The following is a 22,303-nucleotide window of genomic DNA, read 5'->3' on the forward strand; positions in this document are numbered from 1 at the left end:
AGAAGTGCGCTGTACTCCAAGCTCCAAAAACGCTGAAGAATTTACAATCCATACTAGGTTTTCTGAATTTCGGAAGAACTTACATTATAAATTACACAGAGAGGGTTAAACCTCTTTACGAACTAATTAAACCTGATTTTAAACAAATCAATTGGACTCAAAAACACACAGAAATTTTGAGATCACTGCAAACAGACATGTTAGCACAAACAAAATTAGATACACGTGACAACACACGCGATCTTGTAATCCGAGTCATCCCAGGAAGATGCGGATTCACGTACCTGACCTCTAATGAGGGAGAAAAGGTACCAATTTCAATTAAATCTCACTTGTACACACAAGCAGAAAAAACATTCAGTCCCACAGAAAGAACTGTGAAAGCAGTGCAAATTGCATTAGCAAATGAACGAGAACTAGCACACGGCAAAAGGATTAATATCCTCACAGCGGAATCCGCCTTCGAGGCGCTATTCAGCCCAGTAAACCTGCCTACAGTGTCACTGGATCCGAAATGGATACAGTGAGTAGATTCTCTAGGAGCGGAAGATGTGAAATACTATTTTGCCCCGCAATTCAAAGAACTGAATGATTTAGAATATGAAGAAGAATATCCTCTGCCAATCGAACTTCTGCCTCTCCCACAGTACGCCTGTATAATCTATACAGATAGATTTGTACAGCATTTCAACGTAGAGAGCAAATCCTACGATGCAGCCTGTGCGATTGTTAAAGGTCGTTGGCTGTGCGGTAAATTCAGACCGAAAGTAACAAAAACTGAATCAGTAAGAAACTGTTCGGCTCAGAGAGCTGAAATCAGATCTTTAAAGATGGCGCTCGAAAATGCAGAACGTGAATTCCCGACACTTATCGTGTGCGATTCTCATTTATGCGTCAACTCTTACAATAATAAATTGCAGAGCTGGATTGAAAACGATTACAAAGATGACACAGGTGCCACAATAAAGCATAAATTGCTCTGGAACCAGGTAGCTCTTTTACAGAAAGAACTACAAAAGACTCACGTGATACACGCACAGAGTCTTCAACGTGATGGCGTTCACGTTGCAGGGAATTCATTGGCTAATACAGCCACAGCGGAAGCAACTAAACCGGCTTCCGTAGCCACAAAAAAGCGTGCAGAAAAATACATAGACGGGGAAACCATGCTGGCAGTAAAAACGACCGTAAAAGGCGACTGTGCAGCACTACCCGTGAACTATCCACTCAATTATGCATACGTAATCGATGCAAACTCCGTTCCTTTTGCTCAAATCCCTGGAGTGGGGGATAGGGTAATTCCAAACACGAACAGGAGAATATTTTTAATACCAGACGCACACATGGGTTTGGGTCCTAGGCACAGAAAGATCAAGGAATCCCTGACTGAATTACAATCAGTATACTGGTGGCCGGGGATGAGCGTGCAACATCAAATATATGTGAAGAACTGTCGCGACTGTGACAGGGATCGCAGTAGTGAACCATGCTACCAGCTACCAATCAGAAACAGTGTAACGCTGTCTACACCCCATCCTGCGTCCTATTAATCATTAAGGCTAAACACACTTAAAAAATATGGCCCCAGCGCTCGGCTGACGCTAGAACGGTTATAAAAGATCTGCGAGTCTTTATCGGCACATACGCAATTACCACGTTCCATTCTGACCAGGGTCCTGCTTTCAGCTCTCGAGCTTATAGGGAGGCCATGGCCAGCATGGGAATTGGGTTGCGGTATTCTTGTCCGTCGCACCCCGAAGGGAATAGTGTGCTAGAAAGAAAAAAACGAGACATAAAGCAAAACATAACAGCGAAGGTATTAGGTTCAGGCGCTGGGTGGGTCAAACATTTAATAAGTGTCCAGATCAGTCTTAACAATTTGCCAAGAAATTCTCTAAAAGGTTTCAGCCCATACGAACTATTGTTCGGAATTAGAATGAGAATTCAGGACTTAGATAGTCAGGTATCAGTGGTACAAGATAATAAAACAGACTTTGACATCAAAGATCGTTTGGCTGTTTTACAGGAACTGAATGAAACAAGAAAATCCTTAAGCAACATAAAGTTAAAGCAACAGCCAGATACCACTGACGAGGCACCACAAGCAACAGCCCCAGCAAGGCCTGTCTGGATTCCAAAGATTGGGGATCTAGTCAGAGAAAAATCGCAGTGAAGAAGGAATTTGGGCCTTCTTACAGAAAAGCAGTACCTGTCTTGGCAGTCACCGGAACAAGATCAGTAGTACTACCGCCCCTTGCTGGTAAAAAGGAGAACAGAGTTGTATCAATCGACCTGGTAAAACCACAAGCATGTGGCCTATAATCAACAATAGGCCAAGTGGACTCCAAAGAAACAACAGAATACCCAAACTTGCAACAATCCATGAGGTTCAAACTGAAAGTCTAATCACATTCGATCAGCCTGCAGTGCACAGAGAAGGACTATGCAATAATGCCATGGAACTCGTGCCTCTTGAGACACAGATTGAAACAGTTCGTCAAGAAACACCAGTCTACAATAATGTGGCATCAGAAAATGCTACCGAGAGACAGATTGAAAGATCAATCCCAGCAATTGACAGAACTGCCTCTGGTTATTTCATCGACTTCGACAACTTTTCCGAGGATCAAAGCAACCCCGAAGTGATGCCAGAAACAAAAATTACTCTTAAAGAAAATACAACAGAACTCCTTCAACTAATCATAGAATTATATCTGGATACACCGTTGATTGAGCATTGGATTATTTCAGGGGTACTCATACTCCTACTATGCCTAATTTTTGTTTTAATTTTAGGAAAGTTTATTACAATTGAATGGACACAGCAAGTCAGAACATCAACCTAGTCCTCAAACCACACAGATCATCCCACGTGAAGAAAAGAGAACTGTCAACAGTAAATGTCACAGCCATTCCAATACCCGGTGGGGTAGTATGGGAGAAAACTGACTACGAGATCTATGGTCCGGTCGAGATCCTGAAGTATCCTCATCAACTGAAGGTTTCCTAAAGTGACTTTGTAAAACCTAGTACATTCTCTGATGATTGGGACTTTAACAGTATTAATGACATGATGTCTGATTTAGTAATGTCAGCTAGATTCACAGAACATGATTATTTACAAGGTTCGTGTAGTTATGAACAGTTATTCTGTTTTACACATTATGGCGATCATTATTTGCATAAATCTGCACAGCCTAGAAATGTTTTTAAGTATAATCAATGGGAACATTGTGCTACACCACCTAAAAGCAGTTCTAAAACATTCTTTGAGAAATTCAAGTACTTCTCAGGGTTTAACACCAGTGATGCAGAAACGTTTTATTACAAACTGTTAGATTAAACAGGAATGAAAACAATGCTGACAAACACTAAATTAATATATTCAGAAGCATTTTATGAAAAAATGATGACATTTGGTTTTGATTATTGGAAAAATAACATTGAAACAAAAACCATTTGGGGTACGAAAGACTGGCAGGTACAAGGCCTTGAAGCACTATTCAGAACCTGCATGATACCAGAACAAATGATGTTTTTAAATGACACAATTCACTAAACATCCTGTCTTGGCCTAGCTAGGATCAAAGACCTTAACAAACCGTCTATTCCGAAGCCAATACCTGATAATGCAACAACAGATATTGAGATAGACGTAACTAAAATTTTACATTTTAACAGAACACATCCTGATTGGAAAAAGTGGTTAATCTGGCCTACAGACACAAACAACTGTCAAGATAGATTCCTGAATAGAACACAGGGGTTAAAAATGACCAGACAAGACCCTAGATACTCCCAGAGACAACATCCAGGGATAGTAACAACATACAGTGTAGGGAAACTCTGCCTCGAATGGCTAGGATCATCCACACTGGCTGAAATTAAGCAACACTTGTCTTTACTTAAAGATGGTGCTGATTTGCGCGATTTCCTTATGGGACCACGCAAACAGCATCAAAAGCGTTTCATAGCGACCAGTATCTATGCTGCATACAACGAGGCTTGGAAAGTCAGACAAATTGAAACAGCTGAAAAAATACGAGAAATTGATCATATTAATTTGGAAAAATCACTTTCTGTAGTGGACAATGGGTTAATGACTCTGTCCTCCAGAATATATTCGTTGGGCAATATTGTATCTTCTGCCTTTGACATAATAGACAGAGACTTGCTAATGTTACAGCATGGCCAATCTCAATTACGTTCTATTTTACAATTAGGCCGGACGCTGCAAAATCTTCGTTCAGGCTATGTGCCTTGGCGTTTAATCAACACAACGTCATTGTTTTATATTTTTAACCTTACTGATAAACAAATCAGTTTGGCACAGAAAGGAGCAGACTATACAATCCTGAGCATCGAAAAACTTGAGAGATTACCATTGTCAATGTCAGAAAGTCCTGTCATTGAATGGATAATACACGGAATTATCACTATTCCGATAACAACTTTCCGATTTAAAAAGTGCCTTGAATACATACCTACTGGCCAGTATGAACGATTGGGTAAAGGATATGTTAAGTCAGCATGGAAATTACCATACACGCATTCATGCTATAGTGACAGCGACAAAAATGTATTTCTTAGTGGTGAAAACTGTAAACGTTCACTAAGCGGTATACTTTTGTGTCAGGGTATTAATTTACACGGAGCCTGTGAAGGTAATTCTAACAACCTTTCATGCCACCAGCTTGTCACACCTGCAACTCAGATAGAGCCCTTCTTTATGCAACTCGCGAATGGGAGTTACATTCTAAGAACGGATCACAGATGTTGTGGCCTAATGCCAGGGAAAAGTTATCTTGTAAGCGTAACTTCCATGGTCAAATGCTGTATGCAAGCATTGTTCCCGAGCGGGCCTGGAGACATAGAGACTCCCATCTGGCCTCGTCTGAATCTCTTCTATACGAATTGATACTTTAAGCAAAATTTGTGCTTTTGCAGACAACAGTGCCCATAACGTCATCAAAAGAGACGTATGATCTCCTAGTTGCAAGGACAGCTACGGAGGTTCATGACCTTTTATCAACAAATTGCCCCGTGCATTTCGTAGAAATGTTGAGCCAACTCCTTAACATGTCTAGTGCCACAGGCATCCCAGGCATATTTAAGACGATTTTTACGGGACTGCTTACACCATTTCAAGCAATTCTGGGAATCGTTCCAAATTTTGTCCACTCTGTTTTTGGCGGCATACCCCTATTTTTGGGACTTGTAGTAGGGATTTTATTTTCTACCCTCCTGCTTCGTTATGGCAAGCCACAGCTCAGACATGACTCCTATGGGAATGGAAGAGACAATCCTAGCAATCCGCTACCGGGACAGAATAACTAGAGTCCTTGGATTGGCCAGGCTGAGAGATCTAAACATGACCTGGTTCCTTTCATTCAGACCGATATGGCAAAATTGCATCTTACCTGTACTACGATGTATGCTATGCGGAGATGAGTGCGTGTTGGACACCTGTCTTTCACTTCCATCAGCAGTACCAATGGATATCGATACTTTGCTAAGTCCGATAACGGCTCACGCATTGTGTTGTCCCCAGCGGCTACCAATCCTGATGACGGCATTCGTTGAGACTCCTGTACTACGACCAAGTGGTAACAGTGGAGCGAGTGACAAAAGCAACATCATCCAGGTACAACGATCTGTGAGCATTGCTGATCCTGCCTTTGATGACAGCAATCATTCTCACACCTGCCAAGTTACAGCACTATCGAATTTGGTCGAACTGTCACCTGATTTTGTAGACCAATTCTTTGAGAGCCTGTCTGATATGATGTTCTCACCCGAACAGAAACAATAACTTTAGAGAAGCATTCCGACACACAGCGTTCCCATGAACTCTGAATTCGGCCTTCAGTTTTGAACAACAAAAACTGCTAAATGCGTTGGAACTCTATTTTCCCCGTTCAAGCACTAATTCTTTTGAATTGAACACTTTTTAATATTCACCCTTTTTCTGGCACGAAAAAAATTATTTGCTTAAAGTAAAACTATTCATAGAGAACAGAAGCTTCAACTTCTATTTTTAAACACATCTAGAGACATATTGCAATGCATTTATATGTGATGAAATTATCTCGCCCTTCTTCTGTTTCAGAGATATTTCATGTGTAATTCTTTTTGCATAATCGTTCATTGATTTCATATGCTATAATTTTTGAATGATTTCTATGCTTCAAAAACGTACAGTACCTAAATTTTCACGTATTACAAATACGCCTATTTCAAATGCATATATGTGTTTTGGGGTGGGCAATGTTACACATGCATCTTATTGCTCTAGTTTTAGTAATTTGAGGAACATGAATTCGTGGAGTGGGTGTTGCGTTCTAATCTAGGACCCTGATCGATACTGTGACCTTATGCCCCTATTCGGCTATAAATCCATTTATTCCCAATATTGGCATAACCGTTCAAGTGCAATATTCAGAAACTCGTCTCTGGCCTCACACGAACAGAGCCACATTTCAGAATAGCTTTCTCTGCCACTTCCTTTGCAACCAATTAGTGCAATGACATAGCAGAAGTTACTATCTGAGATTCCTAGATTAACACTCCGAGTTCTTCAACAAGATAAAAACTCAGCAACCTGGAAATCCCCGCTTGCTGTGTTTTGATTAGCAATAGAACTCTAATGAGCACTGATAGACGATCACTTCCTAGTGACACCTTTATTGACGTCTTATGTCCAAAAACTTATGTCAAACAGGGCACCTTTCAGGTATAAATACTACCAACGTTGCCTTAAGCAATAGCTGTTTGCTGTTGTGTTGCTGAAGCTGATGCTGCTAGCTGCCTCAATGCCATCGCTGCTGACGAAGCTGCTGTTATGCTGATGATACCATAGCTGCTATCGCTACTGCTATCGCTGCTAACTAGCGAGCGATGGTGTGGTGAATTTAGGAGCTGAACAGCCGTCCCCCTGCAAGAGCCCAGCAGATGCAAGCTTCCCGCGGACGCTGCCCCTCCTCCTCCTCCTCGACGCGCTGAGAAGAGACGCTGTCTTTCTCCTGCAGAGAAATCCAGCTCCAGCGTTTCTAGTCTACCCTTGCGGGTGACTGGGATATCGAGTCCCTGAAGGAGATACCAGACCTCCATCATTCTATTCCAGAGGTGTGGTGTTGACTAAACCCTTAGAGAGAATTCTTGAAGCAAACCTTGGCAAAACCAACTTAACTTAAAGCTACTTACTTACTCCCATCCCAAGTATTAGGCTTAGGTCAGGTACACTGGGGTAGGCATAGTTAGAAGCACCAGTTGAGTATTTTAGCCTAATGTATATATGAATGTATATATGTTTTATTCATTTTAAACCATTGTATGGCTAAGAAACCATATCAATGCTTTTACAGTATTATTTCGCAATACTTATCTTACTGTACGTACTTTTTATAATAACAAGTCTTGCAATTGTGGCAATTCATTTCTCTTGTACGCGAAGAAAGACTGTTCATTAAATGTTACCCTTTATTGACAACGCCCGTCTCTCTATTCTCTACATCAGTGGTCTTCAAACTTTTTGAAGTCGAGACCCCCTTGTCAAACCTTTTTAGGGGTAAGGACCCCCTTCTGACAAAATTTTCTAGAAACTGGTCATTAACATATATCGATAACTATAAATGCCCCTGTTAGACCTGTCATATTTTGGCATGTTTCTCCTGTTTTTATTCTTTCTGACCTAGTTTTGACTCTTTTTTGGCCAATTCCGTGTCTCTGCGCACTTCCTCATTGCTGTTCAGTATTAATGTGCAAGTGCTCCTATTATAAATTGTATTATGGATTGGTGTTTCCATGATTGGCATGTTTGACTTACTGGTAAGTCCCTAGTAAAGTGCACTGAGGGTGCCTGAACCTGTAAATCAAATGGTGCTGGTGGTCCTGCAGTACTGAATGTGCCACTCACCCAAGCAGCCCTTAAAAGGGTTATCAGACCTGCCACTGCAGTGTCTGTGTGAAGTTTGTAACTGCCCTGACGACCTGGCAAGTGCACCCACTTGCGAAGCCCTAATCTTCAATTTTCTTACATGTAAGTCACCCCTAAGATAGGCCCAAGGTACCCCTGTGGGCAGGGTGCTGTGTATGTTATAGGTAAGACATGTACTGGTGTGTGTGACATGTTCTGGTACTGAATTACAGTGTGTTTCAATTTTCACTACGGAAAGGCTATCTGTCCCATAGGATAGAATGGGAGTTTTCTTATAACATTATATGAGCATATCCAAACCAATGGTCATTGAGCGTAGGGGTGTAGCTAAAGGTGTAGCTAAAAGGCCTTATTCATGAGGAAATGGTGAAGGACAGTGCTGCAAGTCTTCTTACGGCACTGCCCAACGCCAATGTGAAAGGGCAGGAATAAACTGTAATTATGAAACACGGTGCATTCCAGTTCTTTTCCCTTCACAAATTGCTGTCTAGCACTACCGTAGGCAGAATTGTTTTTGTACGGGAAGAGGCACCTTCCTTCACCAAAACAATCCTGAGGGGCGTTTTCCTATTTCTATGAGAGCTGCAGAATGCAGCACACATGGAAAGAGGAAAAAACGAGGAGAAATTAGAACATTTCTCCTCGTTACGCCTCCACTGGAGAGGCGTCAGTTTTTGGAGCTGCCCCAGGTTTACATGATTTTGTAAATATGAGGCAGCATCAAAATCCATGGGCTTTGCGTGGGAACCCCACACAAAGCCCATGGAATACCACCTTGACGCACAGTAAACAGGGCCGTTTCTAGGTGTTTTGCCGCCCTAGGCAAGAATTGAAAAATATCACCCCCTCCCTTTTACTACCATCACTCTCTCCCCCTTTCATCCAGGCTTTTCAATATAAAAGTAAATATTTAAACAGCATATTTCGGGGTGAAAATGAATTGAAGCAGAGCTGAAGATGTCCTGGGAGCTCGGGACTGGAGTTCTGTGAGGACCGAGGCTGCTAGGGGGCGGGTGATCTAAGAGGGCTGGGACTGCTAGAGGACGAGAGTTGAAGGTGCCGAGGCTGCTAGTGGATGAGAGGTCGGAGGGACCGGAAGCTCTGGGACAGGAGCTAAGAATGCCGAGGGTTCTGGTGAAGGCCCAGTCTGCCAGGGGGTTGGGGAGTTCTGATACGACTGGAGCTGCTAGAGTGTGGGACCTTTAACGGACAGGACAGGAGCTGTACAGACAAAAAGGGTTTTGAGAAGACCAGGACTGCTTGAGGACGGGAACTAAGAGGACGGGCTACAAGGAGACATAGAGTCTGGGAGGACTGGGGGGCGCAGCAGCTGGAGGAAGGGGTCCGTGAGAGTGCTGGTGGTAGCTCCAAGACACTCCCCTGGGGCACTGGATGGTCCAAAGGGCTGGGGGCTGCTGGAGGCAGCGAGCTCCAAGAAGGCCAGTGCCACTAGGCGATGGGAGGTCTGAGAACACAGGCTGGGTGTTAAGGAGAGTCTCCGAATGTACTGTGTCTCTGCTTCCCATGGGCTGAGGTTTGAACTCTCAGTGCGGCCTAAGCCCTGTTACGGCTTTGAGAGTGCTTGTTCTCCAAGGAACCTGTCCCTACCTTCAAGCCCCTACTGCCGAGATGATGGACAGAATGCTGAATAAATTAAAACATTCATCCCAGTCAAGAGATCTGGATTAAATTTGACGTTCCTTGGCTCACTGTGCCACCCCTGTTTAGACCCACCCATATGCAAATCTGTCTTGGCACTGTTGGGAACAGTCCAGCCCGAACTGCCAGGCCAGGTGCTCCCTGGACCAGAAACGTGAACCCTGGGACCGGTTTCGGGGTTTCACCCCTCATCGGCCAGGCTAGCTTGAATCCTGATCTGTGTCTGGGGGTGAATGTTTGCATTGTCCAGCATTCTATCCATCATGTTCTTTTTGCAATTGTCACCCTAAGTGGGCAGGGTATGCCCAGACGTGGGTCGCATGCTCGCTACGCCACCAGATTCGAGCCATCCTGGCTAATGAAGGGTGATGCCCCGAAACAGGTCCCAGGATGCTTGTTTCTGGTAGGGAGGACCTGGCCAGACAATTCGGGCTGGACTGTTCCCATGAGGCACAGGGTCAAGACTGATTTGCATGTGGCTGTGTCTAAAGTGGAATTGAATGGCGTGGCATGCAAAAAAATCATGGATTTAACCCAGATCTTTGACTGACTGGGGCAATGTTTGATTGGCTCAGCATTCCGTCCATCTTCTGTTCTTTTTGCTGTCGTCAGCTTAAGTGGCAAAGAGTGTGTGTATACCTACAACATCCGAAGCCACATCCCACTGGCGTGCTTTCATTGGCCCATTTCCCTCCCTCCTCCTCTGCCCACCGACTGGGCCCAGAACACACAGAGCGCACTTCACGCAACGGGCACTGTGCTTTTTGACAACCCTACCCTATCTGAAACAACAACAGTAGGAAGCAAAACCTGCCTCTGTCTGAAACATACACGAGGCTCCTACATGAAAGGTTACAGTTAAAGTTCAATGACTCGAAAGGATTGGTGGTATTTTACAGATGATTAAGAATGTAATTACATTGTACAGAACGTCATGTATTACTGTTGGAGGTAACTCAGGTTTTAATGTAGCAGCAGACCTGTAGAGAACTGGAATTCTATTACTAAAGAGAGTTAAAGAACGAAGGGCACAATATTCCTTCTGTAAGAATGTGCAAAGGTTTCCTCGGCGACCAAAGTAAGCATTTCTGCTTCGTAATGTGACAAAGGTAAACAAACATTCTTGTCTGGAGTGTTGATAAAACATGTCATTTTAAGCATGTTTTGTGGTATCTTCTAAGTAAGGATGTGTGTATGAGGGCTGGGTGTTCTGCTGAGGGAACTGTGGGTGTGTGTGTGGAATAGGTGGGCAGTAGGAAAACAAAAAGAAACAGGTAAATAAGTAAGAGGCGAACTGATGGGGTAACAGTCAGGGACCCTCAGGAAAGGTAAGGGGTAGATATGAAACCCAGAGCACAGGCCAAGGATGCAGGACAAAGGCACAGATGGCCGTGGTGGGCTGTGGTGAGGTGCCGGGAGGTGTGCGCGAGCACCCCTTCTGTAACAAACATTCATGGCAAATGCAACTAGAGGGCGACAAATGTTATTTGATGAGAGATGGGATCAGACTTTTAAAATCGGACAACTTATTTTGGGGGAAATAGGACGGGGACAATAAAATAATGACCAGGGGGGCCGTGTTTAGTTCTGGCTTGTCGACACAGCTGTTTCTACATACCATTGATAGTCATTCTTTAAATTACCCATACAGTAAGCTTCAGTCAGAGAAGTCTTTCTCCTAACTCATGTTATTGGCTGTATCTTTTCCCCTCCTATGTCATGTTTGCTTGGCAATGCATAAGGGACTATTTCTCATCTGAATCATGTCACATTAAATCATTTTTCTCCTAAATGCATTGTATAAGAAAAGCAATCATTTGATCTTTGTTTTGCACTACTATAGGCATTTTAAAAATACATCAGTCAGGTTTCAAAATGCAAGCCACACCCTTTGGCTTTGCCAATGCTTGCTTTATTAAGTAGGGTGGGGACTATCTGTGTCTTAAGGTAAGGCTTAGGCGGAGTGGATGATTGAGTGAAACTCTGCATTGCTGCTATGTAGTGTTCGCATCTCAGGAGGATTAGGGATTGTAGAGAAACGAGGGAGGCTGACAAATGTTGTGTGAGTTAAAAGGGGAGAACTGAAGACTCGGCAGAAGAGAAGAAAAGATGCTAACTGATTATGTGAACTAGACTTTGGCTCATTGTGGGGGGTGGGGTCCTGGGGGCACTAAGAGAATGATGGGACTGATGGCAGGTTAGGATGAGTGCACGAAGAGGAGCTCAGTCAGTAAGAGAGATCTATCTTGCTGGCTCGAGAGCTGCTGTGAGGCTGAGAAGAATAAACCAGCAGGTGGATGATGTTTGTGGTGCCGGGTTATCTCGATTTGCGAAGAAGTGAGTGGACTGATGATTAGATGGCATTAGGCCCCTCAGAGGCGAAGAGTGAGTGGAGTGAAGAGTGAAGCGGTGGAGAGGGAGCAGGGGGATGGGAGATGGTTGCCTAAATTAAGCATCCGCTGCAAATATTACATCAATATCACGACAATGACAAAGTTCGCCGCCTACTGTGTGCCTGAACTGCATGCCAGGATTTACGAGTGCAGGAAAAGGCAGCCGGCCTCCCAGTCTTGTATTAAATGTCAGCTGGTCCAATACGGCAGATCTGAATACCCCTTTTCCCAATGAACATCACCCCCGTGCTCCTGCGCACAGGCTCCATGTACAGGCCCTTTCAGGCACCAATATTTGATAGCTGTTTGACAACAGCGCACACAGGCCGAGGCGCTTTGCCGGCCTTTGTACCTGCTGTAAGAGAGGCCTGGGCAGCGCACACCCTTCTGGGAACAGCTTGGGAAGAAGCATGCATGCGGTGACAGGCTGCTCTGCCCCCCCACCCCCCCCGACCCAGGGCCCCCATTCATGCCCATCTCTTCCTCCAGGTGATAAATCACTGACTGTCTCATAGGGACAGTGTGGGGGCGTCTCATCCGTGAACCCCATGCACTGGGGTCTGCTGCTGTGTCTCATTCTGGCACAAACGTCACTGGCCCTCAATGAAGTCCCTCATTTGAGCGATTCAAAGAAGGCGCTGCTTTGTTTTACACTCTCTTGGACGAAGATCACACAACAAACAATCACGTTGGAAATCAGAAATGTCTCTGTGACCCCAGAGCCTCAGGAGTCAAGGTCCAAACTCATATTTTCTGCCGCCCTCCCCCTTTTGCCGCCCTAGGCGGCCGCCTAGGCTTGCCTAATGGTAGAAACGGCCCTGACAGTAAAGCAACGCAGTGACTTGCGCTGCTATGTCTTACTGATTACTCCATATGAGGCAATGCAAAGCTATGCAGGGTGACTTTGCACCGCCTCATAGGTATGGTTGAGAGGCTTGCGCCACCGGAGCATCAAAAAAAGTGATGCTCTGGCGATGCAAGCCTCTCATAAATGAGCTCAAAATATTTTATACGTTTTTTGGCTCTTTCACCTTCAGGTATTCACATATAAAATAATGGGCAGCATAAATGAAAAATGAAGTTATTGCTCAGTGGGAAATGCACAGTAGTACATTATGAAACCTCTATTAGTTAATGCACTGCAGAGGTCTGTGTGTAACCAGAGACCCACAGAATTAAATCTTGATTGATGCAGTGGATAAGTGATGTGTAATTTTAGTGCTACAAAGTCAGAGCCTGTGACAGAAAGCACTGTGAATAGGCAAGTCAATTTTTTTATACTTGCTTTACACACAGGGTTAGATACAATGCTGCAAAACGTATAAATGTTTTTTACAATAAAAGGGTGCTTTCAAAATGTAGGTTTTAACAATACCAGACCATATGTAATGCACTTTCCTTTTTTTTAACATAACTATCCCTTCAAGACCTCTTTAGGGGCACAAAGGGCTGTATAAATGCAGTAAAATTAAAAGAAAGAACTTCCCAGCCCAGTAGTTAACTATTTGCACTTTAACACAAATAAATACACATCTTTGTCTTCAGAAAGAGCCAGAAGGCTCCCAAGCATCCTTTACAATGACAGATTACCAGCGCATTTGCCTTTCATTCAGGCAAAGAGCTGATAACGATCTGAGAATCTGCGACCCCCTTCCTAGGACTCCAGGACCCCCCTGGGGGTCGCGCCCCACAGTTTGAAGACCTCTGCTCTACATATTGTGAAAGTAAACTGCACAACCACTGACTGAGTAAAATAACTGTCTATTGTTTCACACGACCCTAGAGATTGACTCTTGATCTGAGGAGCAAAGTTGTCATGTTGCACTGTTGTTGGAAAACTGAATCCCTTCTTGGCTGTGCCAGGGAAGCTGATCACTTCCTATTTCAGTCAAGAAAGTTTCCAGTGACCTCTGAGCTAGTTGGTAACAAACCCAATTAAGTTTAACATAGTCAGTGGAGGCCTGGAAGATCCGCACTTCTACGTTGATACCACTGTTTATGTTATTCCAATGCGCAGGGCCTATTGGGAAAATAGGAACTACACTACAGTAGTATCAGCACCGCTAAAAATTGATGCAAAAATCGTTGTGCCAATTCTTAGCAACGCACCCAGGTACAAAGGGGCACTTATATCGTGACCTCATACTGAGCGGTCATGTTACTTGTGCTGCCCTTTATAAAGCACCATAAATTGCGCGGGATTCTGTCCTGAGCGTCAATTCAGCAAAATGCCTGGGGTAGCGGAAGTGACATCACATGCCATTTGACCTTTACTTCGACTCACACACACTAACACATTCACCCGCTCTAGTGCACGTAAACAAACTCTGACCTGCAAGGTTGCATACAACATACATTTAACAGCATTTTTAACTTACTTTAGCAGATAGGGATTTATTCCAGCTAATATACTCCACTTTTGATTACACTAATAGTGAATATTATTATTCACTATTTGTGTAATTAAAACATTTACAGGAAGCAGGTAAGTGGAGCTTCAACCAGCGTCCGTTAGATAGCGCTGTCCCTGTGTTCCAGTCCCCTGAGGCCAGGGGTCGCAAAAGTAGTGCCAGGGCTAGCAAGGGGTAAGCCAGAGGATGCAACTGCGACCCTTGGCGACCCCTAAATGACATCCATGAATTCTGTGTGAACCTATCAGGAGGTCAGACAGCTCGTGGACTCAAACATCTTCTATCGTGATTTTTGTGCTACCTCAGTTACATGCTTCCATCAATGGGAATCCACTCACTCTGTGACTGACACAACTATCTTAGGCCCACATGCATCAAAGCAAAAACCGGTCGCAAACGGGCAGATTCACAGAATCTGCCCCTTTGCGACCGGTATTTTTGCATTTGGGATGCATCATCCCAAATGCAAAAATAGCAATTTAAGTAATCTTTAAATTATGATTACTTAAATTGCCATTGCATTTAAGGAATCGTAAATTGAGATTCCTGAAATGCAATGCATTAAAGTAAAAAAACGAGTGATTTCGCTATTAGGGATCGCAAATTACCATGAAGTTGAACTTCATGGTAATTTGCGAAAACTTTGAAAAAAGCACTAAAGTGCATCAACGTTCCTTTACACACACACACACACACCCTTGGGGCATTTGTGTGTGCAAGCTGTACTCATATGCAGATTTTAGGGGTGCAACAGGGTGTCCTTTTGACACCCTGGCACCCTTGAAATTGCATTCTCAATTTGCGATTCTCTAATTAAGAATCGCAAATTGATATTGTCTTCCCATTCATTCCTATGGGCCTCAATGCCCATAGGAATGAATGTGGATGTATTCTTTTATTGCGATTCTGTTGGACCTGGGGTTACCAGTCTACATAGGGTAGCCTGGCACAGAGGGGGTAAGACTAAACTTCGAGGCAATTTGTGTTAAGCTTGCATCACACTGCGTGCAGTAACTCAGCGCCCAACCACCAAAAAGAAAGACTCTACACCAGTTTAGAAAAATACGGTCTGTTTTAATAAACTCTCTTCAGTTTCTATTTGTTTTATACCAGACTAGCAGCCCGTCCCGACCTTTTCCGGGAGCAATCAGGCTTCAGGGCCCCGCCCGCCCCGGCCCCTGCCCGCCCTGACATTGTTCGTGGGTCCCCCGGAGTAGCAGCCCGTCCCGACCTTGGCTTCAGGGCCCCCGCCTGCCCCGACATTGTCCGTGGGTCCCCTGGAGCCTTACCTCATCCGCCGCACCTCCCCGCGCTCCTGAGTTCACCGGTCCGCCGCTCCTCGCCGCTCCTTCCCGCCTGTCCGCCGCTCCTCTCCGCTCCTCCCAGAGTGTCCGCCGCTCCTCTCTGCTCCTCCCAGAGTGTCCGCCGCTCCTCACTGCTCCTCCCCGCCTGTCCGCAGCTCCTCCCCACGCTCATGTCCGCCACTCCTCCTCGCACTCCTGGACGCCGCTCCTCCCCGCGCTTCTGATGTCAGCACACACGTCGCGGCCGGCGCTACTTCCATGGGACTACTTTTTTTTTTCTTGTACGTTTTTTAAATAACTTATTTTTTAGGTCTCGGCGTCAACGCGCGGAAGCGCGTCTCCGCCGGAGATCTTTTGTCAGGGACTGTGCTTCCCAGGAGACAGCCTCTGGCACGCGCATTGCCTCTTCAAGGAGGCGATTTCCGCTGGCCACGCGCTCGCGAACGCGCTCAGCTGCTGTCTCCTGGGAAGCAGCAACACCACACGCGCATGCGCAGAAACAGCGACAGACACACACACGAGCGCTCATGCACGCACGCACCCACACATACAGCGAACCCACCCCCGCCGTCGCATGCATACACACACACACACGTGCACCGAGCATCCCCCCCACCCCTCCGTTGTCGCACCCCCCCACCCCTCCCCTCCGCCGTCGCACCCCGCCCCTCCCCTCCGCCGTCGCACACACACACGCAGACATACAGGCATTCTCCCCCCCCCCCGCCCCGCTCACCGGTCAAAGGCCCTCCGGACACGCAGACATACAGGCATTCTCTCCCCCCCACCCCCCCCCCGCTCCGCTCCGCTCACCGGTCAAAGGCCCTTCGGACTTGTGCAGCCTCCGACCGCGGGGCTCTCCCTCGGTGCTCCTCCAGGCACTCCGTGGGCGCGGGCTTCACAAAACGGAAGTCCCGCCCCACGATAGGTTTCGTTTTGTCAGTCCCGCCCCACGATGCCTTCTCCTCAGGACTTGTTTCCAATTCCTGCCTCCTTCCGATCTCCTCGGTGTTTTGTTATCGGTCCCACTGCTATTCCTGGCCCCGCCTTTCTATTCTTGGCCCCCTCCTGCCCAGGCATCGGAGCAGCAGCCACCTGGGTATGTATAACCCCTGGAGTACGCCATAGCCTGCGCCGTCACTCACACGGAGTCTGACAGCATACGGGGTTACCTGACAACGTGCACTGTCCTCCCCTTGTAAAACCTGATAGCCTCCACTAGTATTCCCGTGAATACCCGACGGCGCGCACAGTTGCGCACATATAGTGTATGTAAACAATGATTGTTAGCCCCAGGGAGCAAATGACACCATGCATTATTACCTCGGGCAGTACCTCACAGAATACATTGTTGCCCATAGGGAATATGTGCAAGCATGCCACGTTAGCCCTGCACCACCCCCGGAAGTAATAGCATACGGGCTTTAATGCCTAGCCTACATTATTAAGCCCAGGGAGTACATGCAGTATGCTTTGTTGGGCACGGGAATATTTGACAGGATGCACTGTTACCGCTAGAGAGTATCTAACAGCAAGCAATGTTACCGCCCCCCCCTCCCGATCTGAAAGCATGTAGTTTTATCCCCAGCCTATCTGACGCCTGCATTTTTAATTCCAGGTTGTACATGACAGCATGTAATGTTGGTATCACACAGGGAATATCTGAGTGTATGCACATTTACAGCATGACGGCATAAACTGTTAGACCGTGGTGGTGTTTGACAGCATGTTTTTTTACCCTACAACATTTATTGTTATTTGCTCCATTATTATTCCCAGGGAGTATCTGACTGACAGCGTTCACTGTTGCGAACAAAGAGATTCAGTAAACCTCCATTTTTATCCCACAGGGAGTAACTCACACCATGCATTGTTACCCCCAGGAGTAACTCTCAGAATACAATGTCATTTATTTAAGATTTAAAAAAATAAATAAATAATGACCAATGCCAATAGCTCTTACCTTTAATGCTGCCGAGACCATTGCATTGTAAATGCTTGTTTTAAATGTATATAGCCTATGTCCATCTGCACACCCTGACAATTACAACGATGTATCGGGTGTGTGCATTAGCGCTGTGGTTCCCGAGTTTACCCGCCTCAAAGGTTCAAAGTTCTTCCTTTATAATAGTAGTATAGATTTTTCAATTCAGTGCAACAAATAATTCTTCAATCATGTATTGACATTTACAAGGTTTCACATCGCATCTCTTGTTATCTTTTCTTATTCAAGAGGAAGGGTTTCTAGAATTCACCCTATACCTCCCTGTTTCAGAATTAATACCACAGTACAATTGTGGAGGACATTCAGAATAAAGCTCTCCTAAGAGGTACTGATTCATACATTACCCTCGGGATACAGGGTCAACAAAGGCTAGAGATTACAGTTACCTAGCACCTTTCCCTTTTTTTTCCTCTTTTGCCACTAGCTCACTCAGCTGCACATCTAGAGGAAAACAGGCAGGTTATTCACACATTTCCCTTTTTCCACACGAGATATTTTACTCTTGCAGAGGTTGACCTATCTACCATACAAACATTTCTGTGCCCGGTATATTCATCATAAGGGTATTCGCTGATCTCTGCTTTAGCCCTTTGGTCCCGCACTCCAGTAATTGCACAGCCTAACTGAAACTCTCCCACTCCTCAAGTACGGCAGTTCCAGGAATGATTAGGTCGAATTCCTATGGAATGCTGAACACGTTGCTGCTGGACTGTTCTACTTGCAAAAAACACAGTTGATGGATAGAATGCAGAACAATGTCTTACATTCACCCCAGTACAAAGATCTGGGCCTAAATCCATCGTTTTTTTGCACTCCACACCACCCTACGGCACCTCAGGCATGAATGTCACGGCTTAAGTCCCCAGCTCGTCACCCACTAAAGCCAAGGTCCGATCGTTGTTGCCTCCACCCTCTCCCCGAATAAACTCCCAGCTTACTTCAGTACTGGTGTGTGGTCACTCGAGTTCTAGGCAGCCCCTGGTCTGTGTTTTTGAACCTGGAGAAGCTCCGCTGAGGGTTGGTTTCACTTGCCTTCTTCCTCTCACGAAGCGGGGTTCAGGCATTCTTCTCTCTGTGATCTGGCAGTGGCGTGTGAACGAACTTCCGCGGATCTTCCCTCGCTGCCTCCGCCCGCGATAAGCTCCGCTTTTAGCCGGCCTCCTCCAGCTCTGGTCCGCCTTGTCCGTCGCTGCCGCTGGCTCCCTGCTCCAAGCCTCCGCCTTCGTCCGACCTCCCTCACCGCTGGTCCGCCTTCTCCGACGTCACCTCAGGTTCTCTCCAGTGTTCAACAAGACCCCGCCGGGCCCCGCTACCTCTGTCACAGCGGAAGGAATTCACGCCAGGGTGAGCACCTCCTCACAGAAGGGTCGTCAGCTGGCTCCAGAAATTCCCCACCCGGTGAGTCCTTTTTCCCCCCACGCGTTGCGATGACGATAGCTTGGGCTCACAGCGCTGCTGACTAATTCCCCACAACAATTCAAAGGGGGCAATTTAGACTTATTACTGCAATAGATGTCCCTTCAGAGCTAATTTTCTTCAGCTCTTCAGTAGTAACACGGTTAGAGGTCCCAGAAGGATTGAAGTAAAACAGGGGTCTCTAGAGGACTAGATGTAATTCTGCAAAGGGGGGGATTGGTCAACTCAAGAGGGGTCACGTCAGTACTGGAAAGCAGCCGGCCCACAGGTCGATCTAACCCCTTTATAGTGCGTTATCCTCCTCACTAAATCGCCTCTCTCCTCGCCAGTTCCACCCCAACCTCTCTCTGGTCACTTCTCACTCCAACAAAATGGCCGCCCTGGGTCTGACCCTTTTATAGACTGGCCCTGAGTTTCAGAATCAGCTGGAAGGTTCTAGAGCCTTCCCAGTGTAGTCCTATGGTGTAAGTCTCTGAGGTAAAAAGAATGTGGCAGTTACGAGCCACCATTTTGTGACTCTGGTTTCATCATTTCAAGAGGAGGACTAGGCCTCAAAAAAAAATATATATATAGGGTCAAGGTAGAACCTAACCCCCTTGGACAACACCAAAAATTCCAGTGAACATAAAAAGGAAAAGCATTAGGAGGCAAAAATTGACAAAATAAATAAATAATAGGAGGGACCACCCAAAGGGCCGACAGGTCTAACAGAATCACAATTCGATCAGTAGCTGCTCCCGCCACCCCCTTAGCACCTTGAGACTCTCACGGGTGAGTAGCGTGCTCAAAGAATGTCCTGATTGATTGATTGATTGATTGATTGATTGATTGATTGATTGATTGATTACTGAGAGGAGCATCCACTCCGCCCAAATGTTCATAATCTTGAGTACAGCATCTGATTGGGCAGAAGTTGTGTGCCTCGGCTGAGAAAGAATGCTTTTTCTGCTCTTTTTGCCTCTGGAGTAAGCAAAACTTCATTGGTTATGATGGCAAGTCATTGATAATGGTCCTAGGCCTGATCTGTTTATTGTGAAATGCTGTGAAAAAAGGCAGATGTCCATATATTTATTGTGAAAAACATGTGTTGAAGTCAGAAGCACTTTAAAGGTGAATTGTTACTACACTGCGGTAAAGAAATAGTCTGGTATTGTTCTTTCATGGAATCTCCCAGAGTACCATAGCAGGCTAGAGGTTTGGTGCTAGGTACCCATTCCAACAACCCTCAGAGTAGATTTGCTCTGTGATAAGCATTGTTAGGCTACGAGGGGTAATATTATGGCCTTATAGCCCGCCATAGAAGGCTATACCGGCTATTAAAGGCCCGCTGCAGCGCTAAAGGCCCGATCCGAAGGTGAAGGACTTTAACAAAGCAGCAGGACTTTAATTGCCGGTATAGCCCTGCTATGAAGGGCTATAAGGCTATTAGAACATTCTACCACTAGAGGGCAGAATGTTCTAGCAAATAAAACAAAGCAATCAGGGAGCCCGAGGGGATCGAAATCCCCTTAGGCTCCCTGAAGCCTTTTTGCACAGCCAGAGATGGGAAGAAAGACACATTAGAATGTTGTCGCGCCGGGCTTATACCAGACATTATAAGCGCGGAGCACTCCATTGTTTCAAATGTTCTAATAGTGCTTAATATGAGGCGGTGGTTGCAGGTGGGGCTCACCGGCACAGCAACACACTCCGATCCAGAGCAAGAGAGAAAAAAAACTAAAAGGGGAAAGAAGGAGGAAGAGAAAGATGGAAAAACAGTGACTAAAAAGGAAAGGAGTTCCTGTTGGTGAATAAAAGAGGCATGAGGTAGGAACAAGACTACGCAGCCTTGGTGTTCAGAACCCCGACCTTCAATAATAGTGGGCACAAGCACCAGAACAAAACCTTGGGCCACAGCACTTATTTATTTATTTCACAACTTAAGCAGTGGGTAATATATTGAATGTTGCCAATTGCAGTTTTATGGCAGTTTGCCCCATGGTTCCTCTAAGTGAAAGCTCATACTGAGCAAGGTTGGCCCGATTGGTTGGTATGAGAAGGCAATCTACGTTGACGATATTTGTTTATTGTTAAGGCTCATATGTGTGGAGTTATGTATAGTAAATCTATAGTTATTTATACATATGTTTACCTTCACAATATTTTCATAAGAGATATTCTGGCTATGGCATAGATGTGAGGTTCAGAATAGTAGGTCTGCACTTGCCTATATATACTCATCTCTACAATATTTTGGTAGTCTGTATTCAGGCTAAGATATTTTAGTAGTATAACATTTTTGTGCTTGATGTTCTGACATACCGTATATTGTATTTCTGTTTATTGGTCCAGTAAACATTTTCCCACGCCTAAAATAGATCAATCCTTATGTGAGCTCTTTGATTCGAGTTTTGAAATACAGCCTGAGATGAGTTAAGTAAAAAGTTCCATGTCCTACTATCTTAAGCTGCTGAACCAGACTGATGATTTCTGAGTAAGGACCATCCTGCCTCAGAAGCCAAGGACATCAGAGGCCCCAAACTGGACTAGTGTAGTGCCCTGTATGTAGGAGTATGTGCTGTTTCCTCTACCATCTGTAAGTTTATTATGATTTTTTACAACATATTAAGTGCATCCACACATGGAAGAAATAGCCTCACCTTCTACAGTCTTGTAAGTTCCTGGAAATCAAACTTACCTTGAACGTGGCATCCATGCCCCAGTATACCTGCATCAAGGACATCACAAGGCAAGGGCTTCAGTCTGTGGGCTGCGCCCCCCTGGGGACGTTGTATCTTTACACCAAGGGTGGGAGGACTGCCTCACCAAAGAGATGTCATTTGAGATGGCATGCTTGTTTGGTGCATTTCCAGACTGTCTTCGATTAACAATGTCTGGACCCCTGGGAACTTCATTGGTTATGATGGCAAGTCATTGATAATGGTCCTAGGCCTGATCTGTTTATTGTGAAATGCTGTGAAAAAAGGCAGATGTACATATATTTATTGTGAACAACATGTGTTGAAGTCAGAAGCACTTTAAAGGTGAATTGTTACTACAATGCGGTAAAGAAATAGTCCGGTATTGTTCTTTCATGGAATCTCCCAGAGTACCATAGCAGGCTAGAGGTTTAGTGCTAGGTACCCATTCCAACAACCCTTAGAGTAGATTTGCTCTGTGATAAGCATTGTTAGGCCCTC

This window comes from Lissotriton vulgaris, chromosome 7, assembly GCF_964263255.1.
Source record: "Lissotriton vulgaris chromosome 7, aLisVul1.2, whole genome shotgun sequence".
NCBI classification, from domain to species: Eukaryota; Metazoa; Chordata; class Amphibia; order Caudata; family Salamandridae; genus Lissotriton; species Lissotriton vulgaris.